Genomic DNA, 26,346 nt, shown 5'->3' on the forward strand with positions numbered 1-26,346 from the left:
AAATTTTCATTGATATAGCAGAATGAAAGGAGAATGATCATGATAAAGAAAAAAACAAAGAAGTAATGCATAGAAATATGTCTTCCATGGCACAGAACTGGACTGCAGGGGATTTTCATTTGTTGATAAGTTGTCTAGATGTTTTCAACTAGTTTGGAAATTGCACTTCACCTGAAATTTGAACCTGTTGACATTGTTTACATGTTTAAGCCATGGGGAAACAGTCCCGGGCTGGCAAGGGGAGGCGGGTCCTGGGGTGGTGGCCGGCGAGAGGAGTCGGGTCCAGGAGAAAGCTTACCTTGGAGCGGCTGAGTGCCTGTGAGGAGTGGGTTGGAGGCTTGGAGTGGAGTGGGGATGGTTGTTGCACTGGGGTCTGATGCAGATTGTCAGACCGCATGTGAAATCCCCTGTGCTCAGCTATTACAATGTAATATTTATGTGTAATTTATTTATATGACTGTAATGACTAACTTTTAACTGTTTTATTTCTGTAAAGTAACGCAGCTACTTTTCTTTTTTATTCCTCTTTTTGTATCTAAGATTTGCACTGAGGTACTTGTACCTAATTTAAAAAAAAATTAGATTCCTTACAAGATGGAAACAGGCCATTTGGCCCAAGATGTCCACACTGGCCCTCCGAAGAATAACCCACTCCGACCTATTCCACTACCCTATATTTACTCCTGACTAATGCACCTAACACTGTGGGTAATTTAGCGTGGCCAAATCACTTGACATACACATTTTTCGATTGTGGGATGAAACCGGAGCACTCTGAGGATACTCACACAGACAGGGGGAGAATGTGTAAACTCCACACAGACAGTTATAAAATCTCTCACTATACTCCTGATGATTTGTACTTGAATACAAGTGACAAAAAAGGATATTCTAATTCTAATATATTCCATCTACCATTAAGCAGAAAGAGGGTCTTAAACGGATACATTCAACAGTTAACAGAATCAGCAGGATTGGCCCTGATTGCTTTAAATATTCATTGTGGCAAACACTTGCATTTGCAATCCCACCCAACTTCCCTTCCTGATCTGTTGGTTATTTTTGTTCATGTTTTTTTTCTCTTTGGGTCCTGTCTGATTTTTAAAAAAAACTAAAAAGCTGCATTTTCTGGGAATCAGAAACAAATACAGAAGTTGCTGGGAAATCTCAGCAGGACTGGCAGCACCTGTGAAGAGAAATCAGAGTTAATGCTTTGGGTCCAGTTACCCATCTTCAGACCATGGGATCTCTACAGTGCAAAAGCAGGCCATTTGGCCTATTGAGTCTGCACTAACCCTGCAAAGAACATTCCGCAAAACCCCATACCCCATATCCTATCCTAGTAATCCTGCATTTTCCATGGCTAGTCCACCAAACCTGCTCATCTTTGGACTATGGAAGGAAACTGGACAACCTGGAGGAAGCCCACGCAGATACAGGGAGAACGTGCAAACTCCACATAATTGCCCAAGGGTGGAATCAAACCCAGGTCCCTGACGCTGTGAGGCAGCAGTGCTAATTACTGAGCCAGCTAGCCAATCTTGTCTCTTTAAATCTCCTTTTGATAGTTTGTTCTTCAATAATGAAACAACATTTGACCATCACTGTCCTAGTAAACTAATAACACATTTCCAACTGCATCTTCAAACTCTCTTCAAAGTTCTGGAGTAGGTTTTCTTCCAAATTCATGTCTTTCAGTAACAGAACTCCATTTTGAATCCTCCAATCAGCAATTAAAATCATGCAAACTCAAAGTCTAGAGTTTTATTCCAAACGTCAAACAATCCAAACATCTGACAAATAAAATTCTCCATTTCTTTTGAGAGAAAGCAAGAGGCAAGGCAGGAAAGAAATCATAATCTACTATTCTCCACTTTCGAGTCATTGAACTATAAGTATTAAATAATTACATTGCATTCGAATTGCATACTCAGCATTCCAGGTCCAGGAAAGAAAATGGTGAGGGGGAGCAATTGGATCTGGTTTATTTAAACTTTCTGAAGGCTTTCAGAAAGTCCATATAAAAGATTTGCATGTAAAGTTTAAGTGAATGGGACTGAGAGTAGTATTCTGAAATAGAATCATCGAATCCCTACATTTCACCCTTTTGAGTCTGCACCAACTTGTTCCTCACCCTATTCTAAGGCCAATCCACCTAACCTGCACATATATGGAATGTGAGATAAAACCAGAGCACCCAGAGGCAACTCTTGCAGACATGAGGAGAACACTAGATGGAGGAGAAAGTGAGGACTGCAGATACTGGAGTAGGAGAACTTCTTCAAGTTAGTCATCCTTGGAAGAGGCTTCACAGTAGGGTTGAAATCAATAGCAGAAAGTGAGTACTGTAGATCCTGCCCATTCCTGATGAAGGGCTTAAGCCAGAAACATTTATTCTCCTGTTCCTCGGATTCTGCCTGACCTGCTGTGCTTTTCCACCACCACACACTCGACACTGTAGTTGGAGAACTGGCCGGGATTCAAGAAACAAAGAGTAGGAATAAACAGGTCTTTTTCAGATTGGCAGCCAGTGACCAGTGGGGTACCACAGGGATCAAGCTATTCCAAATATACAATTTAAATGAGGAAACTAAATGGGATATCTACAAGTTTGCAGATAACACAAAGCTGAGTAGGAGAATGAACTGTGAGGAGAATACAGAGACACTTCAATGTGATTTAGATAACTGAGTGACTGGGCAAATGCATGGCAGATGGTTTACAATATAAATAAATATGAGGTTATCCACTTTGATCACAAAAACAGGAAGGCAGATTAATATCTGCATGGTGATTGGGAAAGTGGGAGGTGGAATGAGATCAGAATGTTCTTGTATGCTAGTTGCTGAAAGCAAGCATGCAAGTGCAGCAGACAGTGAAGGCAACAAATGGTATGTAGACCTTCATAATGTGAGGATTTAATTACAGGGACAGAGATGTCTACTTGTGATTGTGCAGAGCCTTGATGAAACCATACCAAGTATGGTGTGCAATTTTGGTCTCTTTATTCAAGGTGTTCTGGCTATGGAGGAGTGCAACAAAGACTTATCAGACTGCATCCTGGGATGGCAAGACTGATGTATCAAAAGAAACTGGATCAGTTAGGTCTATATTCACTTGAGTTAAGCAGAATGAGGGATAAATCTCGCCTCTGAAATTCTAACAGAACCCGGCATGGCAAATGCATGAAGGCTATTCCTGATGACCAGGGAGACCACAATCAGGAGTCACAGCATATGGACATGGGATAAGCCATTTACGACTGAGATGAAGATCAGTTTTTTCACCCATGACATCGTGAGTCTGTGGAATTCTCTGCCAGAGAAAGCGTTTGAGGCCAAAGCATTACCTGCTTTCAAGAATCAGTCAGATATAGTTCTTAGGGTTAAAGGGTATTATGGACCATGCCAGACCCCCTCAAAACATTTCAAGAAAGTAGCCCAGACCTGAACTTCACTAGCTGTTTTAAGCAGGTGTAAAACAGATATTCCAGGAGGGATGCAGTTGGTCAAACCACTTTGTTTTAAACAAAACAATTTATTTACAAGATTACCGAATTAAACACAACAAAAGCGAACAGAATACTGAATAACTTAGCCTATTCAAAAACCCAACCTACCAACATACTTGCCATATACAGTCTTTCCAGGCTGGAGATCTAAATAGTCCTCAAAAAGTGTAAAACTGATGTGTATTGATTTATTTTGGGAACATTTATCGAATTGATTTGAAATTATTGTCATGTGTATGGAGGCACAGTGATATTTGTGTAATTACCGATCTCCTCCTAATAAAAGCTTTATTCCATATGACATCTTCGACATATGTAGCACCTATGATATGTTAAACCTCACCAAAGTGTTTCATAGGTCCATTATCAAACAAAATTACATGCCAAGTTAAGGAGATACGAGGGATGATGACCAAAAATATAATCAGAGGCAAATTTTAAGGAGCAGCTCAAATGTCGGAGAGACATTTTAAGGCACAACCATGCAAACTCAAGTCTAAAATTAGATTAGTTCAGATATTTTGGAGGTATTGGACCTAGAGATTAAAAAACTTGGGATCAAGTATAAAATATAGTGACAAACTGGTTTAATCTCAGCCAATTGCCAGGAAGACGGACGGAGTTGAAAAGCTGAGTTTGGAGTTGAGACGAAAAGCAATGATTTCGGTCTTTGAGCTCTAAATGAAGGCAATTTCTCCTTATTTAGTACAGGATGTTCAATAAATGGTTTAATAATTTAGCAATGGAGAAAGGTAGTATTGAAATAGAGCTGAGTGTCATCAACATACACGTTAAACCAACTGCTGCGCTTTTAGGCAATGCTAAAGGGAAGTGTACGTATTTGAAATAGGAGGAACTCAAGGATAGATCCTTGGAGAACACCAGGGATAATGTTGAAAATACAGGGAAAGAATCCATTGTCGGTGACTGCTATTTGATCATAGTAAGGTTCAGCTTGAAGCCAGGCCAGTGCATTCCCACTCAGTGGGACAACAGAAAAGATATGCTGCAAGTCTTTGTTAAGGTCAACTGTCAAGTTGCAGAAAGGAAGACAGGACATGGAGGGATAGTTTATATTTGCTATAGTTATATAGCAAAGTAACAAATGATAGCCAATCTTGTAACTTGGCAGGGGCAGAATTCTGATTGTTTGATGTTTGGAATAAAAGTGGCTGAGTAGACATTTAATTGAGGTATAAAAAATGAGAAGGGGTTTAGAAAGAGTGTTTGTTTAGGAAGTACCTTTTTTCTTTTCCTTTCTTCTAAGGCAATGTTATGATCTGAGTTGATGTTATGACTGGACCAATCAGATTCCGGACTGAAATCCTGTTGCTAGATCATATTGTTTGTTGATGTGTTGAAATGAAGTGGTCTTCCACGGAAGCACAAATATGCATTGTGGCAGATTTGGTTTTGACAATAAAACAGTTTATAATGCAAAAGAAAAACCAAACTAGTTTAAAAATTGATCTATTTACATATAATACACCTAAATCGAGCAGCATTCCTTTCTCGTAATAGCACCAGAGTGAATTCCCTTCCAAAAGGTTCAACTTAATAGAAGCTTCAGTTCTTGATATTGAGAATCTAATACCCTCTTCAGTGAGTCTTCAGACAACTGAGTGTAAAGCTTCTTAGATACAATTACCCCTTAAGGATTTTGAGTAAGCACTTCTCGTCTGGAAATTTCAAAATAAAGTGGTTATACTGAGCTAATCTACTTCTTCTTAATCTTCAGCCGAAACGTGTGTAAAACTGAAATTGAATTGACTGTCTTCAGGTTATTGGTGTTTTGTCTAAGCTACAAACAACTCCATATGGAACCTTCCACCTGAAACCTAATGCACATTTGTTTTTGCTAAATGGCTTTATAGACCCAGACCAAACCCACATGCCATTAAATCAAAACAGAAGCTCTAAAATAAATGATAAAGTATCTGTAGATCACCTTGCATCATAATCAGTTCCTTGGAATCAAGGATAACCTGCTTGTATTTCATTTCAATGGGTTCTCAGATGTCTGCTGTTTAGATATGTGCAGGGCAGGTGGTGTTTGAACGGTTAGGTTCATGAATTGTGTGGAGGTTTGTGGGCTCACTCTAATGCTTAAACTTGGTCTCTGCATGTTCGTAACTTATTCTCTTGATTTCTTTGGCTCACAAATGAACGTTTGCCATTTGGTTGGTCACAAGCCAGGGACTCCAGTCATTCAGGGATCTGTATGAGTGGAGATTTTGTTCAAGTGAAACAAAGGCTGTATGAGTATATCTGGGTGTTTATTTCAGGATTTAAATTTGGTGCAGTCAAGAAAGGAGGTGTTTTAAGGAAGGTTTACTACTAAAAGTGAAGTCTCTTAGCAAAAGCTGAGTGCGAAAGCGTTAAAGACACATTTTCAGAGGTTGTGACATGAATAGTGGAGTAATGTCCCAAACAAAAATGTGACGCAAGTTTAGGAAAGCTGGTTGGTGAGTAAAGTTGGAGGATATTTTTAGTCTGTAAAGTAAAAATGTGGTCTATATTTTGTGTAGATCTCTCATCTTTTTCTTCTCTCTTTCAATTCATAAGGTTAGCCAAATATATATATGACATTAGTATTGGTATTTTACTGGCTTCAATGGTGTGACACTTTATGACCATACCTGGCATAGTTAATTCATACATCAAGAGCCTCGGGGAAAGGTGACTGGATGTATGCACATTTGGATGGTTTGAGTGGAGATGTGGTGGGAATTCAATCTGTATATTTGGAATAGTTTCCTCAAACAATATTTTGTGGATTTTGCTATTTTGGATCTGATAATGAATAATGAGGCAGGTTTAATTAATGAGCTGAGAGTAAAACATTGGAGACAGTGACGATAACATGGAATTTAGTATTTGGTTTGAGAGTGAGAAGCTTGTGTTGGAAGCAACTATGCTAAACGTAAATGAAGTATTGTTACAAAGGAATGAGGGAAGAATTATTTGGAGTAGATTGGGAAAGGAATTTAGTAGAAAAGACAGTAAATGAGCAATGACCTATATTTCATGTAGTTCATGGTGTGCAACAAAGATATATGGTTAACCAGGAAAGTTAAGGCTAACAACAAAAAAAATGTTAATGTGGCAGAGATTAGTGGGAAGCCAAAGGATCGTGATAATTAACGAAGGATAACAAAGTTAGGAGGGAGATTGAGGGTGAACTGACAGAAAATGTCAAAACTGAGAGCAAGAGTTTCTTTGACCCCTCTCTCTTCCTTATTTATTGTTAAAGTGGACATGAGCCCTGAGAGAATGAGGCTGGGAAAACAATGGGAATCCAGGAAATGACAGAGGAGTTGAATAAATACTCATTGCTTTCTAAAAATACCAAATAATCAAGGGGCAAAAAATTGGAGAGGAAATATGTACTGTAACAATCATTTGAAAAAAAATACAGTGGACTGTAATGGGGCTAAAGGCTGATTACTCTCTTGGACTTCACAGGTTCCAGTTAAGGATGTTGTGGAATTTGCTTTGAGTACAGGAGTTGGGAGGCCATGTTGTGGCTGTACAGGACATTGGTTAGGCCACTGTTGGAATATTGCATGCAATTCTGTCTCCTTCCTATCGGAATGATGTTGTGAAACTTGAAAGGGTTCAGAAAAGATTTACAAGGATGTTGCCAGGGTTAGAAGATTTGAGCTATAGGGAGAGATTGAATAGGCTGGGGCTGTTTTCCCTGGAGCGTCAGAGGCTGAGTGGTGACCTTATATAGGTTTACAAAATTATGAGGGGTATGAATAGTATAAATAGACAAAGTCTTTCCCCTGGGGTGAGGGAGTCCAGAACTAGAGGGCATAGGTTTAAGGTGAGACGGGAAAAATATAAAAGAGACCTACGGGGCATTTTTTTCACGCAGAGGGTGGTACGTGTATGGAATGAGCTGCCAGAGGAAGTGGTGGAGGTGAGTACAATTGCAACATTTAAGAGGCATTTGGATGGGTATATGAATAGGAACGGTTTGGAGGGTTATGGGCTGTGTGCTGGCAGGTGGGACTGGATTGGGTTGGGATATCTGGTCGGCATGGACTGATTGGACCAAAGGGTCTGTTTCCATGCTGTACATCTCTATGATTCTCTGACTTTAGATGATGGATACACATTTTACACAAATGGTTGATAGTAAACTTTCAAATATGCTAAGAATCTGGGCAAGTCCCAAAGGATTGGAAAACTGCCATTATAACAATCTTATGTAGAGGGAGAGGGCTATCTGCGAAGAGTCTCTGGTGTTGATCACCATGCATAAGCATCTCAGCTCACAATCTATGGGTAGCAACATTACCTTCCACGTCCAGCTGGTGTGTTTTTCTGCAGACATTTTGTCACCTCACTAGGTGACACCATCAGTACGTTTTTGATAAGGTGTTGGTGCTCTGTCCTGCATGATATTTATATGTCTCTGTTCATTTGTACTTCTGGTTCTGTATCTGAGTGGTTTGTACACGGGGTCCAGTTCAATATGTCTATTGATTGAGTTCCGGTTGGAGTGCTAGGCTTCAAGGAATTCAAGGAAGGTGTCTCTGTTTCACCTGTGCTAGGATTGTTACGTCATCCCAGTTGAATTTGTGTCCTTCGTTGTCTGGACGGTTGGAAATGAGAGAATACTGGTCTTGTCTGACAGTGGTGAGCTGATGTTCGTGCACTCTTATGGTCAGTTTTCTTCCTGTTTGTCCTATGTAGTGTTTTTCACAATCTTTGCAAGTGTCTTGTCCTGCTGGATGTGGGTGTCGGGTCTTTACCCTTTGCGAGGAACTGATGGAAGGTGTTTATTGGTTTGTGGGCATTAAGACTCCCAGGGGTCTGAGTAATTGGAGGTTATCTCTGATATGTCTTTGTATGGTATGGTCGCTCTCATGTCTGTTTGTGTAGTGCTTACTTCTTTGGGTTTGTCCTGTAAGTACCAGAGGACGCTGCTCTTGGAGTTCAATAGGTGTTCCTGTTCTGTCTTCTAAATTCTGGGTTGCTGCAATGTGTCCTTGCCCGTTTAACTAATGTCCTAATGCAACTCAGTTCGAGGATGCTGTGGTGGTTGCTGTTATATTTAGTATCTGGCTGGTCTGCCTGTTCATATGGCAGACATGTAAATACCAGGCAGGACAAAGCACCGACACCTTATCAAGATGCACTGATGATGTCACCTAGCGAGGCGACAAAACGTTTGCAGAAAAACACACCAGCTTGGCAAATGAATCCAATACTTCATCCACAACATGAGCTACAAATCTTCTCGAGGATTCCCCTCCTCCTCTGCATTCTCCCAAAACTAAATAGAAAAAATTACAGCCCACAGCTGTCACCTTCCATGATGCTGGAAATTAAAACCATACAAATGAAAGAAAATGACTGTAGTGACAACCAGAGTAGCTCAGCTGTGTATCAAGCTGTAACAGAGGAGGATATAAGATTTTTGATTTGTACATGTACCCATACACACCCATACAGGGCACAAACCCGTCGGCTGCCTAAATACTGGCATTTTGAATGCATTGCCTGTATGAGCCATGGGAGGGGATGGGTACATACCTAAGAGTGTAGCAATTACTCTGCCAGTGCAGAGAATGTTGTTGACTTTACCGCTACACAGCTGGCTGTTCTTTTAGACCATGGAGACGGCACTGAACAGGGTCCGGTCACGTGTCCTCAACTTATGGTCTTCCTGGAAAATTCTGGTGGTCCTCTGGACCATCCTGTTCAACAAGACGTCAAGGTCCCTGTTGGAGAATTGCAGCACCACTTTCCCATTGTCACATTTTCGGAAAGACTGTCCTTCAACAAGCTTGATAAGGCCAGTTTCATAAAGCCACTACTTGTCAAACAATATTTTGTGGATTTGGCTGTTTTGGATCTTGTCTATAAAGTAAAATGTTAAAAGGTTGAGTGGCTGTCGGGGTTATTGAGTGGCTAAATGGGGCTAGAATTGGACAAGGAGGGCATCATGGGGAGGGATAGGTAGTTAATAATGTGAATTTGGTCAGATGAGATGACACCTTTTTGATATCACAGAGAGTAACCTCTGTGAAACGCAGTGAAACTGGTACTTGCTAATTAAAAAGTACAAAATTCAGCCCAGAGAGCTGGGACAAGGGGGGATTTTTAGGATAGCAACCTGAAACTTGGAGTGCCTCATGAATCATTGTTGGGGCAACAATTAATGACGATATGTAAGTGGTTTGGATAAGCAAAGTGAGTGTACTCTCACCAAGCTTGGGGATGACACAAAAATAACTGAAAATGCCACTGGTGAGAATGGCATCAAAGTATCTGTCGAGGGATATGGGCAGGTTAATTGAATGAATGAAAACTTGGCAGATACAATACAGTGTGGGAAAATATAAAGCTTTGCACTTTGGTAGGAGGAACATAAGAGCTGAATATCAGTTAAATGGAGAAAACTACAGAAAGTTGTAGCATAGAGGAATTTAGGGGTTATGTAAGCTATTATCCAAGTTCAACAGGTAATAAGTAAGGCAAATAAATGTTGACCTATATTTCAAAGGGAGTGGAGTATAATAATAAGGTTTTGCTGAAACTATACAAAGCACAACTGCAGCAAAAAAGTTGTGTACAGTTTTGGGCCCCATATCTGACGAAAAATGTACAAGTATTGGGGATGGTTCAGAGATGGTTAGTTAGGTGATCCCTGTCCTCAACTCCCAGGTTGAGCTATTAAAGCAGGAATCTGGTGTCAGACGTACAAATTAGGTATCCAACCCAGCATAATTGGTCTTGAGTGATAAACACCTTGATATTAGTCATGTTTGTTTGGGAGAGCATTTTGCTGTTGAACCGCTTTTCTTCCCAGCATATTGGAGGATCTTGCAAAAATATTTCTCTTTTCCTGAGCTATTGAGGTGTCAGTTTTCTTCTGAGCAACGCAATGACAGATGGACTACCATGTGGGAAAATGCAAGGTTATGCTGTTTGGTAGGAAGAAGGAGGCATAGACTATTTTCTAAATTAGGAAAGGATTTGGAAATCTGAAGCACAGAGGGACTTGGGAGTTCTAGTTCAGAATTCTCTTTAGGTTTTTAGGTTAGCATGCAGGTTCAATTCGCAGTTAAGAAGGTAACTGTTGTGGTATTCATTTCTAGAGGGCCAGAATACAGAAGCAGGGATGCACTGCTGAGGCTGTATATGGCTCTGGTCAAATTGTATTTAGAATACTGTGAGATGATTTAGGCCCCTATATTTCAGGAAAGATGTGCTGTCGTTGGATAGGGTCCAGGGAAGGGTTACAAGAATGATCCCAGGGATGAAGGACTTTTCATATGAGGAATGGTTGAGGACTCTGGGTCTTTACTTGATGGAGTATAGGAGGATGAGAGAAGATCTGATTCACATTTATAGAATACTGTGAGGGCCGGATAGAGTTGATGTGGAAAACTTGTTTTGTTAGTAGGAGAGACTAGAAACTGAATGTATAGCCTCAAGATGAAGAAACAACCCTTCAGAACTTTCAGAAGAAAAATTTCTTCAGCCAGAGGTGGTGAATCTATGGAACTCCTTATGAAGAAAACTTGAGAGAGAGGTGATGAGTAGTCTGCTTCAAAGCCCACAAACAGCTTGTGTGGCCTTGGGGTTTTATTCTAAATTTGGAACAATAAAAGGAACCTGCGTGCATAGAATCAATCTCCCACAGAACCATGATTTTAGATTTTAATTTTCAGTAGCAGTTGCTGGGGTCATGAAACTGGGTTTGGAAGCTGTAGGACATTTATCCCACCTATTCTGAGCTTCCTCTTGAGGTTTTTCCTCCTGGACTGAAGAATTGCCTGAGACAAGCTATTTTAACGAACTTGTGTGTGTGTTTCTAAGGATGTTACTATATTGGAATGGTTACTGTTTATCAGTTAAATAATATATTATTCTATTAAGTTTTCCAATAGAGTTAAGTTATACCCATTTCTTCCTTTTACTGTATTCACACATTACAGTAAAAATAAAGTGTACTTTACTTCAAGTCCGGTAGTTTGACAAATTGAATTGCATGTGGTATGCAATGCCTGGCACTTGTCTTGAAAATAAAAGAAGGTTAGGTTTGAAGATATCTTAACATATTTTGAGGAGATTTTGGTCTTGTTCCTAATAGTTTGATTCAACAATATGTATGTCTTTGTTGGCTTTGAAGTCTTCTAGACATGCAATTTGCATGAGCAAATCAGACACACCTTTCAGAATTGTGTGATAAATATTCAAGGTCGGCTGACCAATTTTTAATCAGCAAGGGAATAAAGGGGTATGGGAAAATGGCACGAGGTTACCAGATCAGTCATGGTCTAATTCGCATGACAGAGTGGTCGATGTGCTGAGTGGCCTTCTGCTTCTACATCTTTGTGTTATAATACAACTTGATGAGCCTTCAAGGATTCATTATCAGTGGTGACAGGAAAGCTATGTAGGAGTTTGAGCTCAATACCTGTTTCCGTTGGCGTAGGATGAAGGCATGATTGAAAGACTAACTCATTGCTATCAGATAGTAGTCAGAGATTTATGACATTAGTGGTACTGTTAATTGCATTACCAAACTGTTTGAGTGGATTTACTGTGCAGATATGCCAAGTGTGCCTGGGTTACCCTGGAAGGGTCACATATCTCAGAAGTTATTAGCAAGAATATATCAGCACTCAGAGACATGGATTAATCAGGAAATCAGCATGAATTTGTTCAGGGCAAATCGTGTTTGACACAGTTTGAATTTTTATGAAGAGGTGACTATGGGTGTTGATGAGGGTAGTGAATTTGATGTGGTCGGAGATTGACATGAGTGAAATTTTCAGAAAGGTCCCTCATAGCAGTCTGGTCAAGAAATTAAGAGCTCATTGATTCCATGGCAAAGTGGAATATTGGATCCAAAATTGGCTGAGAGACAGCAAACAAAGGGTGATGGCACAGGCATATTTCTCTGACTTGAAGCCACTTTCTAATGGCTCAGCAGGGCTTAATGCTGCAGCCCTTGTTGTTTGTCATGCACATTAATAATTTTGATTTAAATGTAAGGGGCAGATTGAGAAGTGTGCGGATCATATTAAAATTGATAAGGTGGTTAATAGTGAGGCTAATCGGGTAGAGCAATGTCATTTTGGCCAGGCTAAGGAAGTGGACAACAGGATGAATGATAGCACCCTGGCAAATAATGAAGATCAGATCCCTGAAGGAAGCAGGGCCAGTAGATATGGTGATTAGGAAAGCACATGGGATAATTGCCTTAATTAAGCAAGACATAAAATATAAGTGCCAAGGTTGTTAGGCTGTCACTGTGTAAAATGCTGGTGAGGTCATAGTTGATGACTGCAAGTAGTTCTGTTTCCCACGTTATTGGAAAAAGTGATTGCACAAACAGCATGCTGTAGATAATGAGATTTAAAGAAAAGTTGAATAGTCTGGTTGGTTTCTTTAGAGGAGTGGAAATGGGGAGGGTACTTGGTAGAACTGTACAACATAATGTAGGGCTTAGATATGGTGGGTAGTAGGTACTTTTTCCATTAGTAGAGGGGTAAATATCAGGAAGCATAGATTTAAAGTAAGAATCAAAAGGCTGACTGGAAAGTTGAGAATTTTTTTTCACTGGGTCATGGGAGTCTGGAACATGGTGCATCAAAGGGTTGTTGAGTCTGAAACTCTCATCTTTTAAGCAGCATTTAGGCATTCACTTCTGTCCTGTAGACTCCAGAAATATGGATTAAAAGCTTTCAAAGAAGATTAGTGTAATCATATTTTTGTTGGCAGGCATGGCGATGATGAGCTGAATGGCCTTCTACAGTTTGGTAAATGCCGATAGGACTGTGTCTAAAAGTCTGAGCAACAGGTAAAGCTAGCAAGACAATGCTTGCCACCAACAGGAGAGGGTGAAGAATCAAAATGTTAATCTGCCTGTTAAAGAAATGAGCAATGTGGTATATGAAGTCCAGTATGTAGACTCTACGACCAATGGAACTGACTAAACAATGTATCTGTTCAGTTTGCAACAAGCAAGATACAAACTGTACCCCAATCTACTCATGCTTGCAAAACTTCAAACACTGTTTTCAACATTTGACATAGTTCCATGAATGGACAACATTTGCTGGATAATCCTAATTCTGCCAAGTATTAGTGCTGACAACCAATTTAAGATTGCTAATAAGGCTCATAGTTTAATATACTTGCAAATTATCCTGATGAGTGCAAGGTAAAAAACTTGAACAATGTGTACCTGTTTTCAATAATACTTGAGTGCAGAGCATTTGCAAATCTCCAGTTCTTTGGTTCCAGCTCTGAATTGAAGAAGAGTTGTAAGATTATGGTCAGCACCTCCATAATTTCCATCTGAGAAATCATGTACAACTGCTAAACGTTTTGTGATACCAAATCAGATAACACATTGAATACATAGGAGAAAAGTAACGATGTGCAAGAAGTCTTTATGCTTCCAAATTGGACTGTAATTGCCAAATGAATTTTAATCTACTTGTGTAGGTGTAGAGTTTCCAAGCCTAACATTTTAGTCGCAAACTGGGAAGTCAGCTTTTTCAGTTGTATCCCTCTTATTTTGGAGAGGTTGGAATCCACTCTCTACTATTGCTTTGCTATTGCAGCTGCCACATCAGAGACTGTTCCTGCTATGCTACCCTGAAAGGTAGTGCACATGAAGCCAGAAATATTTATTATAACTTTTTTCTTTTCAAGTTTACATTTTAAATTTTTATTTATAAAACAAAAGATCTCCATGGAGTCTCACATTAATTTCTGTACACTATAATGCATTAATTTTAAAAAATTCATCAAGCAAAACCATATTTAGATTTGTCCAGTTTTATACAATGTCACTCAGTGCTTTTTTTAAGGTTATAGAAAAGAATATTACTGGCAGCAGAGCGGGCACTCAAAATGTATTAAAATTGTTACAACACAGGAACAGGGAGAAAGTGAGGATTACAGATGTTGGAGATCAGTGTCTAAGAGTGTGTTGCTGGGAAAGCACAGCTGGTCAGGCAGTATCCGAGCAGCAGGAGAATTAAAGTTTCGGGCGTAAGCTTTTGATCAGGAATAATTCTTGATCAAGGGCTTACACCTGAAACATCAATTCTCCTGTTCCTTGAGTGCTGCCTGACCTGCTGTCCTTTTCCAGCAACATGCTGTTGACAATGCGGAGATATACATCAAAATGGCTGGGGACCCAGGTTCAGATCCTGCCCTGAAAACTAAGATTGTCATGATGACAATGAATCCATTGTCAGTGGTTGGAAAAAAGCCCATCTGGTTCACTAATGTCCTTTAGGGAAGGAAAATGCCATCTTTACCTGTTCTGACTGACATGTGACTCCAGATCCTCAGCAATGTGGTTGACTCTCAACTGCCCTTTGGGTAATTAGGGATGGGCAATAAGCATTAGCCAAGCCAGCAATCATCCTGTGAATGAACAAAAAAAATCAAATCCCGAGCCCTGTATTTGCGACACAAGAAAATTAAAGCATTCAGTGACCCTCAAAATTGCCCAAATGGTTCCTAACCAGCCTTTTTAATGAAAACTTATGAGGCACCAAATGTATAGCTTAGATAGAGGTGAATGCTTGTAGATGTGGTACCAGTCAAATGGTCTGCTTCGGCCTGAATGGTGTCAAGTGTTGCTGTCGCTGCACCAATCCAAGCAAGTGGGGAATATTCCCTCAGACTCCTGACTTGTTTTTTTTTAGATGGTGGGGCAGGCCTTTGGGAGACAGGAAGTGAGATATTTGCCACAGTAATCCTAGCCTCTACCTGCTGTTGTAGCCACTGTGTTGATGTGGTAAGTCCATTTGAGTTTCTGGTCAATGGTAACCCCAGGATGTTGGTATGAATGTTACTTGCCACTTGCCAATCCAAGCCTGAATGTTACCCACGTCTTGTTGAATTTGAAAATGGACTGCTTCAGCTGAGGAGTACAAAAAGTGCTGCAATGTTCAATCGTTGATGAAAATCCCTTCTTCTGACCTAAGTTTGGAGGGGAAGTCTTTGATAAAGCACCTGAATATGTATATGATTCGGGCACTACCCTGAAGAACTCCTGTAGAGGCAGAAATTAGGCTATTGAAGAAACAGACATTCCATATTGAAAAAGTGACAATTGAGCCGTTTGATCAACAATAATATCAATATCTCAGTGGGTTAAGATGATTGACCTTCTATAACTACAATTATCTTACTATATGCCAGATATGACCCCAATCAATTCCTGGGATGAGAGAATTTCCTTTGAGGAGAGATTGAGTAGATTGGGCCTTTATTTGTAGGACTCCAGAAGCATGAAAAGTGATTTCATTAAACCCTCGAGTAATATTATAGGTTGCACTTATTAATACTGACAGGTTGTTTCTCCTGATTGACATAGAATTAGAAGTCAAAATCACTGAATAACAGGTTGATATTTAAAAATAACATTAACAATTTATTTATTCTCATTTCTGAATCTTTGGAATTCTGTAACCAGGATGGTCTGAAGACTGTCTGTTAATGAGTATATTCTACTGAAATCTGGGCATTTGAGATACTAAGAAGGGGTGAGATTGTGGAATTTTTATAGATATGTAGCCATGCTCCTGTTGAATGGCAAAGCAAGTTCAATGTGCCATATGTTTTATTCCTTGTATAGTTTCTTCTGTGCTATTCTGGGACTGAAAGTGCTTTCCTCTGATTTGCTGTCAACATTCAAAACTGACATAGCACTGTCTAAGAATGCATGCATATCTCTTTGATTGAAAAAATTAATTTAAAATAAAATTTTGTTGAGTGCAACAGAGAAAGTTGATGTGCTTTTTCAGAATCTTGGCATTTTGCCACACTTTTAAAAAGGGAAAATAGTAACAGATAGCAATTTATGCCACTGTGCAATATGTAAATGATACCGATGAACCATAATTTATCTTAACTAGTTGTCAAGTGGCAAACTGGCTTTGACCAGGCATCTACAACAAAAACCAGCTGGTTATCCAATATCCGCCAGACAACAAATATGATAGAAGTCGGTTCAGTCAGTTTTGAACTCTGAGTTATGTTAGATTACAGGTTTATGCTTATGGAAGCAGGAGAAGAGAATTAAATGAGTCTGTCAATGAAATTTTTAAAATATTTTCAATTTTCAAGGCTTTATTGTTATAGAATTTTATTATTTTAATGAGTGTGCCTGAAATTTTAAAAATGGAAGTTTTTAAAACTATGTTCATTACTTTCAAACTGCCCTTAATGACCTGTAGTAGTGATCTGGACAATGTGCTGAAATTGCGCTTACCCAAGACACAGCAGGACATTTTTACTTTTCTTATCACTTGTACTTATTGATAAGCATGTACTGGACAATCTATTGTACGGTGTTTGAAATTATTTTCATCTCACTTCTGTTTCTCCATGATGCATAATTGATGACATCTTGTACTACAAACTTGCTTTTTTTACTTTGTGATTGCCAGTTATATTCTCTATTTAATAGAACACGTTGATAGTTTATTATTTTTCAAAATAAAGGAAATTTTGAATGGGATAGAGATGAAACCCAAAATAAATATGTATCATTTTGCTGCACACTTGAACCTCTCTGAGTCTACATGAAAAAATGCCCTCTGAAAAGTATAAATTGGTAGAATTGTGGAAGGTGGCTAGATTACTGAGAGACTTGGATAGCGTGGATGTGGGGAAGCTGTTTCCACTAGTAGGAGTGTCTAGGACTATAGGACACACTTCAGAGTAAAGGGATGGCCCTTTAGGTGAGAAATAATTTCTTCAGCCAGGGGTTGGGTGAATCTATGGTACTCGTTATAGCAGAAGGCTGTGAAGGACAAGTCATTGAATATATTTGAGAGAGATAGGTAGTTTGGTGATAAGTAAGGGGATCAAAGTTTCTGGTAGGAAGAGAATGGGGTTGAGAATGATTTAATTGGAGAGAAGATGCAATAGGCTGAATGGCCTAATTCTGATCCTGTAACTTATGGTCTATTCACTTAATGTTAATTTTACCAAAAAGAAAGAATAGATAGTCTCTGATAAATGTCATTGTTCAGAATTATAGAATCCCTACACTATAGAAAGAGGCCATTTGGCCTATCGAGTCAGCACAGACTCTGAGATCCCACCCAGACCCAGTCCCCTACCCTATCCCTGTAACCCCATATTTACCATAGCTAGCCCACCAAACCTGTACAAGTTTGGATTGTGGGAAGAAACTGGGGCACGTGGCAGAAAAATGCAGACTTAAGGAGAATATGCAAACTCTAAACGGACAGTCACCTAAAGCTGGAATTGAATCCTGATCCCTGGTGTTGAAGCAGCAGTGCTAATCACTGTACTGCCTGTGGTTTCAAAAGTGATTTACCATTTTTAAAAATATAGTTTCATTATTTTTGTTAAATACAGTATTGCCAACTTTGCATCAAGCAGAGGACCAATTGCATTTGAGTATTGCTGCAAGGATCCACATATGTCATCAAGAGGAAAACCAACATTTGTAGTGGAGGTGAGGAGAATACTGAAAGGTCGCCTTGATTAGTAGCGGTGTTAGCTTGAAGAAGGAGCAGGGCCCTGTGTAAATTGACATGTAGCTTCAGGTATACACAACTGTGCCACACTATGAACGTAGAAGAATAGGAACAGGAATAGGCCCCTCATGCCTATTCCACCAGTCACTAAGATCATGGTTAATGTGTGGCCTATCTCCATACACCAAGCTTGACTGACGTTCCTAAATTAGTTGTCTACCTATTGGCCTCACATTCAGGATTATCAAAGTTTGTGAGAAGATTTGTAGTTCGGGTGCTCGTTGTTGTGGTTTTGTTCGCCGAGCTGGGAGTTTTTGTTGCAAACGCTTCATCCCCTTTCTAGGTGACATCTTCAGTGCTTGGGAGCCTCCTGTGAAGCACTTCTGTGCTGATTCCTCCAGCATTTATACTGGTTTGAATCTGCCGCTTCCGGTTGTCAGTTGCTGTCCGCTGCAGTGGCTGGTATATAGGGTCTATATATATATAGGTCTAGACCCTCTTGGAATATTGCGTGCATTTCTGGTCTCCTTCCTATTGGAAAGATGTTGTGAAACTTGAAAGGGTTCAGAAAAGATTTACAAGGATGTTGCCAGGGTTGGAGGATTAGAGCTATAGGGAGAGGCTGAGCAGTCTGGGGCTATTTTCCCTAGAGCAACGGAGGCTGAGGGGTGACCTTATAGAGGTTTACAAAATCATGAAGGGCATGTATGGGATAAATAGACAAAGCCTTTTTCCTGGGGTGAGGGAGCTGAAAATGTGTTGCTGGTCAAAGCACAGCAGGCCAGGCAGCATCTCAGGGATAGGGAATTCGACGTTTCAAGCATGAGCCCTTCATCAGGAAACTGATGTTTCCTGATGAAGGGCTCATGCTCGAAACGTCAAATTCCCTATCCCTGAGATGCTGCCTGGCCTGCTGTGCTTTGACCAGCAACACATTTTCTGCTGTGATCTCCAGCATCTGCAGACCTCATTTTTTACCCTGGGGTGAGGGAGTCCAGAAATAGAGGGCATAGGTCTAGGGTGAGAGGGGAAAGATATAAAAGAAACCTAAGGGGCAACTTTTTCACGCAGAGGGTGGTACGTGTATGGAATGAGCTGCCAGAGGAAATGTGGAGGCTGGTACAATTGCAACATTTAAGAGGCATTTGTATGGGTATATGAATAGGAAAGATTTGGAGGGATATGGATTGGGTGCTGGCAGGTGGGACTAGATTGGGTTGGGATATCTTGTGGGCATGGACAGATTGGACTGGAGGGTCTGTTTCCATGCTGTACATCTATATGAATCTATGACTAAATGCCTCATTATGGCAAAACAGCTTCCACAATTGTACTGCAAAGTCTGTCTTAATTACAGAACTATAGCTAACATCAGGCACTAAGTGGGAGCTTTGCAGGTGCCGGCTGGTTTTGTTGATCAGTAGATTCCTTGAGAGCAGTTAAAAGAATGTGCTGATTGGTACGATTTGCCTGTCTTTGAGATGGTCCAGTTGCCTGGAATCACAGTGGCACTGAAATTAGTATACCATGTTACTCATATGCAGAACGTCATTTTGGTTTGACGGCAGCATCTTGTTCATGGTGAACACCATTCCTGTTATTCCTGTCTTGAAATATCTTACCTTTGAGATACCTTAACTTGGATTTCATGGAAAGCCTTCGTGATCACTTCTGGTTGTAAAATGTGTCCAATTTACCTCCGATTACCTTGACCAACCAATGTACTTGGTTTAAAAATTAATTCATTCCTGAAGAAGGGCTCATGCCCGAAACATTGATTCTTCTGCTCCTTGGATGCTGCCTGACCTGCTGCGCTTTTCCAGCAACACATTTTCAGCTCTGATCTCCACCTGCAGTCCTCACTTTTTCCTTTAAAAATTAATTGCCAATCTACATCAGTGTTAAACTCTCTGTGGTGATGCCTCTACCAATCAAAGTCCACTTGACAATCAATCTGGACTATCTTCTGGACATGTTGGAATTTAAATTCAAATGCTTCCCTCACATGTGCCCCTGTTAATGCTGTAACCACCCTCAACTCTTCACATGTTAGAATCTGTTAGTTTCTGTGTTTCCTCTGTTCTGATGGTTAGTTAACAACCTGAAATTCTAACTCACATCTGACTTGATCTGTGTTTCCAGCATTTTATGATTTATTTGTGTCTTTCAGCTTCTGCAGCATTTAGACTTTGTTTCACTGTTCTGAGATGGTCCATTAGATTTGTAGGTATCCTAGTTGACCCATCACAGCAGATTGAACAGAGATCATTTGATTTATGAGAATTAAAAAAAAAACATTATTTTTACTTTGGTCATACTGATCTTGATTATTACCTCTTTGTGGAATGTCTGTTTCTTCATTAGACAAATTTCCATTGGAACAATTGCAATAATAGGATCTTTGTTACAGATGCTTGCATGTTAGTAAGAAGAAAAAAAGAATAACTATAAAAACAGTGAGCAACTGTAACTACCCCCTCAGGAAACAGACATGAGCTGCAACTGATAAGGTACCCTTGGTTGTCCACTACTTCCCGCGAGCCGAAAAACTATGCCATGTTCTTTGCAGCTTGCAACACGTTATCGATGAGGGTGAGCACCTAGCCAAAACCTTCCCTAAGCCTCCAATTCTTGCCTTTTAACATCCACCAAACTTTAAACAGATTATTGTTCGCAGCAAACTGCCCAGCCTTCAGACAACAACACCGTACAACCCTGTCATGGCAGCTGCTGCAGGACATATCAGAGTGTTGACACAGATATCACCATTACATGTGGTGACCCCACCCACCATGTGCATGGCAGGTACTCATATGACTCAGCCAATGTGGTCTATTTCATATGCTGCAGGCGAGGTTGCCCTGAGGCATGGTACATTGGCGAGACTGAGCGAACGCTATGACAACGGATGAATGAACACCACACAACAATCTCCAGACAGGAGTGTTCCCTCCCCAGTTGGGGAACACTTGGGCGGTCCGGGACATTCGGCTTCGGACCTTCGAGTGACCATCCTCCAGTGCGAACATTGGGACAGGCAGCAGTGAAAAGTGCCCAAGGAGAGGCTGAAAGCCAAGTTCGGTACCCATGGGGATGGCCTCAACGAGACCTTGGGTCACACTAGAGGTGACCCCACTGTACTCACTCTCACTCTCACACACACTCCCCACTCTCACACACACACCCCCATTCTCATACCCCACACTCAGACCCATGCACGATCCTCTCACAGGCTTATATCCCACCATGCTCTCTCTCACATTTTTTACCAAGCTTGCACACGCACAAGCACACACTCTATCACATGCACTCACGCTCACATGCACACTCTGTCTGTCTGTCTCTCTCTCTCCCCTGCACACGCACGCACATATAAGTCTATGAGGTAAATTTGTATTTACAGAATAATACTTGTGAATAAATTCTGTTTTGCTCAAAAAATGTAGAACCTGCAAGCAGTCAATGCAGACAGTCAATCCATGTCATATTTTGTAAATTCCACTTTTGAAATAGGACCAGTCTGACTCAAGTTTGAATACAGACAGACTCTAACCTCACACCTTTAAGGCATTGCCTGACTTGAGATGTCACCTTTTGTTATAAAACCTTTAAGTTATCTTGAGAATGTGACTTAAAAGAAATTCTGGATTTATATATTAAATAACCTAAACCAGCAAACCCATTTGAAGAGATGAAAGACTTAACTATCCAGGTTTGTTCAATGTATCATTGTATCACTGTAATCTTTGGCTATAAATTCTGTGTCTTATGGTCCTGCTTCACAACTATCTGATGAAGAAGCAGCACTTGAAAGCTAATGCTTCCAAATACACATGTTGGACTATAACCTGGTGTTGAGTGATTTTCAACTCTATAAAAATCAAGTTGCTAGAATTATAGAATAGTATTTAATTTTTGTGACATTCGCAGTTAGCCTTTTACTTTTAATCATTTTATACAGTGTTGGTCTTGTTGGTTAAGGCTATCGTTTGGAGAGACAGGTGGTGCCACAGAATTCCCACCCTCTGCTGTTTTAGCCAAATTATTGATATGGTGCAGGAGATGAATTAAATACTTTGCATTAGTCTTTATGGTAAAGAAGACTAAAAGCGTTCTAAAAATACTAAATACTCAAAGACTTCAAAGAAGGAGGAAATAAATAAAGCAAAGATCACCGAAGAAAATGCATGAGGGAGACATATGGTCTAATGGCTGATAAGTTCCCTAGATTTTATTGGTTGCATCTTATAATACTCAGGAGAGTAGCTACAGAGATCGTGGATGCATTGGTAGTAATTTTTCATGAATATTTTGATTCTGGAAAAGTCTCAGATTTTAGAAAATTGCCAGTATAATATCCCTACAGGTGGTCCGTGACTTATGAGTGTCCAACTTAAGAATACTTGTAGTTACAAATGAGATTCTGTTTCACCATTAATTTTAAGGATCTGGCATGTGCATGTTTGTGTGTATTTACAAATGGATATTTTATACTGTACTGTGTTGTGTTCCAACTTGTGTGAATTGACTTAGTCAAGAATGGAAACCATTTGTAACCTGAGGACTTTGTATCTTTATAAAGGAAGGAGACAGAAACACAGGTAACTGCCAACAGCCAGTTAGCTTAACATCTGTCATGGGAAATATTCAAGTCTATTATTGAGCATGTAGATTAGTACATTCAGAAATACATGATATAATCAACCAGAGACAGCATGGCATCATGAAGGCAAAGTTATGCTTGATAAATTTATTGAATGTTTTGAGGAAATAATCAGCAGGAAAAATAAAGGGGAATCAGTCGATGTATATACTTGGTTTACCAGAAGGTACCTCCCATCAATCTACTTAATAAGATGAGTTTATGCTGTTGGATGTAATATATTAGTATGGATAGAGGATTTGCTAACTAAAAGAAAGCAGAAATAAAATGGTGTTTTCATCATGGCAACCTGTTCTAGGTGAGTGCCTCATGGATCAGTCCTGGGGCTTCAATTAATTATAATATATATTAACTAATATTAATTAGATGAGGTATGTGAATATACTAACGCCAGGTTTGTTGATAACATAAAAAATAGGTGGCAAGACCAGTGATGAGGAACACATGATTAGTTTAGAGGAATATAAACAGTTGAAGGTGACTGGTCAAGTGAATGGAGAGAAAAAACTTTGCAGGTAGAATATAATGTGAAAAAATGTGAGATTGTGCATTTTCGCAGGAAGAATAGAGGAACTGAATATTGTTTAAATGTATAAAAACTGTAGGAAACTGCAGCACAGAGGACTTGGAACCCTTTGCATTTCTATTACAAAAAGAAAATCCACATTTAGTAGATGGTAGTGAAACTTAATGGCATATTAACTTTTATTTCAAAGGGTAGAGTGTATAAAAGTTTGTAAATTTTTCAAAAACTATACATGGCACAAAATAAACACAAAAAACTGTGGATAATGGAAACCTGAAGCAAAAGCAGAGAGTGCTGGAGTAACACGGCTGGTCTGGCTGCATCTATAGAAAGAAAAGAGACCTAATGTTTGTGTTCAGTGACCCTTCATAAGAGCAGTTCTGATGTTCTCAGAACATTAACTGTGTTTTCTCTCTACAGATGCTGCCAGACCTGTGTTTTTCCAGTACACTCTATTTGTGTCATGCAAAGCATTAGTCAGACTACAGTTTGAATACTGTGAATTGTTTTATTTCCACTATCTATCGAAAGATATACTGGCATTGGAGGCTGTTCAGAGCAGGTTCATGAGGTCAGCATGGTGACTCAGTGGTTAGCACTGCTGCCTCACAACGTCATGGACCCAGGTTCGATTCCAGCCTCGGGTGACTGTCTGTGTGGAGTTTGAACATTCTCCCTGTGTCTGTGTGGGTTTCCTCTGGGTGCTCCAGTTTCCTCCCACAGTCTAAAGATGTGCAGGTTAGGTGGATTGACCATACTAAATTGCCCATAGTGTTAGGTGCATTCGTCAGAGAGAAATAGGTCTGGGTGGGTTACTCTTCGGAGGGTCAGTGTGGATTTGTTGGTCTGAAGGCCTTCTAATCAAGGTCGATCCTGGTTAGAGAGAGAGTTTCTTGTGAGGGATATTGAGTAGGTTGGGCTTGTACTCACTGGAAGTTACAGGAATTAGAGGAGATCTCACTAAAGCATGTAATATTCTCAGAGGTCTTGACAGAGTAGATACTGAAAGGTTATTTCCCCACGTGGGAGAATCTAGGCCTAAAGGGCATTCTCTCAGTGTAAGGGGTTGTCTGTTTAAGACTTAGATGAGGAATTTCTTCTCTGTGGGTAGTGAATTAGCTGTCAAAGCTGGATTGAGAAAAAATATTCAAAGCTTAGTTAGGTTTTTAATCAGTAGGGAATTGAGGGATATGAAGCAAAGGCAGGAAGTGGAGTGAAGTATTATCACATCAGCCACAATCTTATTGAATAGAAGAACAGACCCAAGGGGCCTACTTCTGCTTTTTTTGCCATATGTTCTGTACTAGAACAGTTGGCTATGGACATGACTAATTCTGAAATGCATGTTTTGGGTAGCACCATCTGCCTCGGTGGTTTCAAATCCATGTTCTCAGTGCATTCATCTGGGCTACTGAATTACTGGTCTTTACCACGAGGCCAATGCCTCCCTTTGACTTGTAATAGACAAGAAAGGAACTTGGGAAGAACTGGGTAGTTATTTTTCAAATAGTAGAAAATAATTACAATCAATAGTTTGGCACTGTGTATAATAAATTGCAGAAACTGTTTCAGCATCACTATGCTTGTGATGGTTTTTTTTAGATCTTTGCTCTGTATGTGCTCATTACCTCTTTGAGGCCTTTATGCTTAACCTTTTACTTTATTTTCCTCTCTGAGGTTGGCAGAACAAATTGGTAAAGCTTTAGTCCTGTTTCAGAGCAATTATTTTGACTATATTTGGAATAGCAAATAATAAGATAAAGGGAATTTGACTAAATTCTTTCCGAGTAATGTATGTTGCTGCTAATTGGACTTATTCGCAATCACCTAACCACTCCATTTACAGGATTACTTTCTGTATTATTACTTCCTGTACATCCTTCCTATCTGCCTGATACCCTCTTGCTTAATGCCGGCCCTGCTGTCCTTTACTGAGCTTTAAACTCTGTCCATGTTTTGTTCAACTCACCTAGAATTATTTTTACTCCTGTTTATTCCCTCTCCTTTCTCATCCCTGCCTGAAATTTCATGCGATCTTGTCTTCATATTTACCACTCTGCACTTATCCAAATCATTTTGTCAGAAGTCACGGCTTCGTTGATTGTTCTTTTCCCTCTGTCTCAGAATGTCATAGGCCTACTCAATTGAGCATATACAAAAGTCAATGCTAACACACCTGTGCAGTACTAAGTGCAAGCTACACTGCCAATGGCAACATGTTTGTGTGAGAAATTGAACGAAAACCCTGTTAGTTCTCTGAGATATATCTAAAATATCTCGTTGTATTATCTTAAAGGGCCCAGAGGAGTTAACCATGCTGTCCTTTCCAATATTTTCATCCTCTATTCACCATTGCAAGAACAATCATCTGGTCATGGTGTGATGATACTATGACTTTAAGATTTTGTCCAGGCATTTTTTTATGAAGAGAGGTTGAGACAGAGGTAGCCAATGGTCTGCTCATAAAGTAAACAGCTTATGATGCCTTGGGGTTTTTGTTCAAGTTGGAATAGAAACAGCCTGAATGGGTGGGATCAACCTCCCACAAAACCAGGATTGCTGGGATCTTGAAGCTGGATGTTGACATTACAGTTGTACCTCCCTGTTACAGCTTAAAGTTGGGGTTCTCTTCCTGCTGCTAGAATTGCATGTGAACCAATCTATTTCACTGACTTGGCCTTTGCCAAGGCTGCGCTTATGCGATGTTGCAATTTTGGATCAGTTACTAAGTGGTTCATTATTTTGTTACACGTTTCATTAGATTTATAGTTAAGCCAATTCTTTTGTTTTCATTTTGTCTGTATTTTAACCATAGTTCATGAATAAAGTGTATTTTGCTTCAAGTCTGATAGATTGATCAATTGAATTACATCTGCAATGCAACGCCTGGTACTTGTCTTAAAAAGTAGTAGTTAGGGTCTCGGCTATCTCCTTCGCAGGCTTTCTGGTGGTTTGGCCTGGTCCATAACAGTGGAGCTTGCTTTGCACAATTTAGCTGCTGTATTTCTTAGATTACAACAATAGATATCCTTAATCAGTTGTAAGGCACTTTGTCCTATAATTGTAAAAGGTGTTAAATAAATGCATGTCTGTCTTTTGCTCTTTCCCAGTGTACTTTCCCCCTATTTCCAAATCTCTT

The 26,346-nt window shown here is 39.9% G+C and overlaps 1 protein-coding gene across 2 annotated transcripts in view; it reads left to right on the top strand.

Moving 5' to 3' along the window:
* LOC132809026 (protein unc-13 homolog B-like) overlaps positions 1-26,346 on the top strand; it is a 577,546-nt gene that overhangs the window by 181,351 nt on the left and 369,849 nt on the right. The window lies entirely within an intron of this gene.

Source organism: Hemiscyllium ocellatum, chromosome 1 (assembly GCF_020745735.1).
Source record: "Hemiscyllium ocellatum isolate sHemOce1 chromosome 1, sHemOce1.pat.X.cur, whole genome shotgun sequence".
In the NCBI taxonomy this organism is placed as follows: domain Eukaryota; kingdom Metazoa; phylum Chordata; class Chondrichthyes; order Orectolobiformes; family Hemiscylliidae; genus Hemiscyllium; species Hemiscyllium ocellatum.